This window comes from Taurulus bubalis (assembly GCF_910589615.1).
Source record: "Taurulus bubalis genome assembly, chromosome: 13".
In the NCBI taxonomy this organism is placed as follows: Eukaryota; Metazoa; Chordata; class Actinopteri; order Perciformes; family Cottidae; genus Taurulus; species Taurulus bubalis.
Genome location: NC_136601.1, coordinates 8,001,288 through 8,005,143, shown reverse-complemented (window position 1 = coordinate 8,005,143; position 3,856 = coordinate 8,001,288).

The window sequence follows — 3,856 nt, the reverse complement described above, 5'->3', positions numbered from 1 at the left end:
AAACGAGCCCGAAACCACCAGAAATAAAGAAATAAAGTCACGGGTTGGCTGAATGTAGTTGTCGGGCTAATCACAGATGGATTAAACGAGCGTTGAGAGCAGTGGGCCAGCAACAGACGCCATTTTGACTCTACTAACGTAACACCGCCGCTCTGCTCGGCTTGATCCACTCAGACACACACACGGCTCCCGAGTTCCCTTCCCGGTTTAAGCGAGAGGACACGGGGACCGAATAACAAACCGGAGGCCACTCTCAACTTTACAAATATTGTCAGTATCGCCGCGAAGCTCTTTCGCCCTCACGGGAAAACGTTCAGAACCGGAAACCCATTTCACCGGCGGCGTGGTTGCGTCCTGTGTGTGACGCGTGGCTGTTGCCGTGGCAACAGAGGTCAGAATGTGAGTATAAAATCATGCGCAGCAAAATAAAATGCCTCAGATTGTTTTAAAGTAACTCTTTTCTAAAGTACTGCTCTTCCTACAGTGTTAAAGTACTGCTCTTACAGTTGTAAAGTACTGCTCTTCCTACAGTGTTAAAGTACTGCTATTCCAACAGTTTTAAAGTACTGCTATTCCAACAGTTTTAAAGTACTGCTCTTCCTAAAGTTGTAAAGTACTGCTCGTCCTACAGTTTTAAAGTACTGCTCTTCCTACAGTGTTAAAGTACTGCTCTTACAGTTGTAAAGTACTGCTCTTCCTACAGTAGTAAAGTACTACTCTAACAGTGTTAAAGTACTGCTCTTACAGTTGTAAAGTACTGCTATTCCTACAGTGTTAAAGTACTGCTATTCCAACAGTTTTAAAGTACTGCTCTTCCTACAGTTTTAAAGTACTGCTATTCCAACAGTTTTAAAGTACTGCTTTTACAGTTGTAAAGTACTGCTCTTACAGTGTTAAAGTACTGCTCTTACAGTTGTAAAGTACTGCTCTTCCTACAGTTGTAAAGTACTGCTCTAACAGTGTTAAAGTACTGCTCTTACAGTTGTAAAGTACTGCTATTCCAACAGTTTTAAAGTACTGCTCTTCCTACAGTTTTGAAGTACTTCACTTGAAAGTTTCCATTTGCTGCTATACGTTCAATACTTCTATAGTAATAAGTAAATATAGTGCCTTACTTTTGACTCCACTACTTTTTTGACTGCTGTTGTAACTTTGAATATTTACACAAAACCCATTATGATCAGCTTATATAATTTACATACGATGAGCTAACAAACAGTATAGGCTATATCATGAAAAGCTCCATCTCGACCACACACAACATGTATACATGCACGTTCATGCATAAGTAAATCAATCCAACAATATGGCCTATCAATATATAATATGCTGCTAAATCAGCGCCACTATTACTTTACCGTAAAGTTTTGTCTGCAAATGCTGTATAATTTATATATATATTTTTTATGATATTCTTATTTTAGGTTATATATTTCTTAGCATCTATTAATGTTACTTTCTATTCTCGTCTGTATTCATTTCTGTCCTCACTGATTTTATTTGACATTTTTACAAATTGATACTACTTAAATAAATGATCGAGATCCCTCTTTATCTCTCACATAGTCTCTGAAACAGTTTTTAAATTAAAGATTATCTGGAATTCTCATTTACTTTATGAAGCAATACAGTTTTTCAACAAATAGATTTGTAGACATAAATATATTTATAAGAATATTATTATGATAATATATTTTTATTTTAATGTATAATCGCTTACATCGGTCTGGAAATCCATTTTGACTACAGTAGATATCTAATATGTATAATGTACTTCCAACACCTCTGCATTATAATGCTGTCTTGAAGTAAAACACACACACACACACACAGGTACACTATCAAACAGTCAAACTGAATCACAATGTTTGACAATTTAGGTTCAACTGAATGAAAACATAGATCTCAAATCTGCAGGGCAAACAACCACTTCATGCCTTTCAGGGGGTTTTTTTGCCTTTAAATAATTATAGGCTGTTAAAGGTTATTGTTATTCCTGCGACATCCTAATTATAGGTATATAGCACATTGTATTGTTCCTCTGCTAACAGCTGAACAATCTCTTCAGTTCAGAAGAATATCTTACCAGCTGTAATGTAATCGATGACACACACTGATGTATTTACCAAATAAATTATTGGCAAATTAATTCCAGTCGTTGACAAAATAACAAGACAGAACATTTAAGCACAATTATTTTCAGACATTTCTCTCTCCTGTTTTTGTCAATAGTTCCTTTCAGTTCAAGACACAAATCGTGATAAACATGTCCAAAGTGCAGTTAGAGAATCATGACTCAAGGTTAAATTAGTCTCTGTGGCCTGTTGCCGAAAAAACTTGACTCTTAATTATTGAATCTCTCTACTCGTATAGTGCATGTTTGGAGGTATTTGTTTGAAGTTTGGATGATTGAACATCGTTTGCACACACAAAATATCCTTTAAAAAAAGAGACCAAACTATTCAGGAAAATAAATGTAAAATAAAACAAATTATTCATGAGGAAATACACCTTTGTGTCCTGACGTTGAGCAGTCAAAGTGTTGTTGTTTTTTTGTAAGAATTCACTTGTTTCTCAACAGTGTGAGCTTTAGCTCAAATGTGATGTCGATATATGTAAATATGATATATTTACTGTATGCACAAACACATTGTCACCTTTTAAATCTGCTCTGTCATGATATTATGTTTATTGGACTTCGTCACATATTCCCCCAAAAAAAGTATATATGTTTTGTAATATTTCTGTACAATCATGCAGTTCTTTAAAACCAAAGGTTGAATCGCGGTCCTCGTCTTTCACACTTGCTTTTCACCGCAGGGGGAAGGATGTCGCTGCCATGAGGGATGGAGAGGAATTTGCACCTGGGCCACTTTGAAGCAGGTGGCAGTGACTGTCAGGTCAGTGTACTCCAACGTGCATGAGGGTGTGATTGACAGCGAGCTTTGGGGGGAAATTAAGCCTAATTGTTTTTGAAAGAGGTTGAAGGCATGAAGGCGGAGAGAGAGAGAGAGAGAGAGAGAGAGAGAGAGAGAGAGAGAGAGAGAGAGAGAGAGAGAGAGAGAGAGAGAGAGACATGTTACTTCATTTCATTTCTCTGGTCTAGTGTCACCTCATCGTCTAAATGGAGAAAGCGTTTGATCCCTTTTGGGAACAAAGAATATGAAAACCAAATGGAATAAACACTAATTAATTAATTCACAATGACTGACGTGTTGGACCTTTTACATTGTAACTGTATTAAATATGAGGATCAACTGTTCCACAAAAACGCACCAAAACTGAAAAAAAAAGAAAAAAACATTTTCGGATCACTTTTGTGGTAAAAGTATTAATATTTGAGACAATGACAGTGAAAACTCCAATATTGTTGAATTGAGATTTCCAATTGTGCTATACAGCCTCCGGGGGTTTCAGTCTGCATAGCCTCGAAATTTTGATGCATGCAAAAAAAAGACATGTACAACATGTAGTTTCTACATTGTGGTGCAAAGCAAACAATATTGTCCAAGCACATGAAAACTGACCCGTGCACACGAATTTAAACACATGGAATATACATGTCTGGTAACTCAACATGTTTGATTTGGTGGTGAAACGTTTCTACTCTGGAGGTTAAACAATATCATCTGAAGTGGCAGAGCGAGAAATATTATATTATTGATTTAAGCTACTTAAATAAATTAACATACATGTATTAACTGGTTGAATTATTGCATTTGTGGCTAACAAAGAAATTAAATAAAGACATCGGGACGTCTTCAGCCTTCGGAGCTCTTGTTAGAGTGAATCTTGAATTGACCTCAATTAGATAAAGAAATAAGTTTTCAGAAAACGTTAGAAAGGCTCAGTCTAT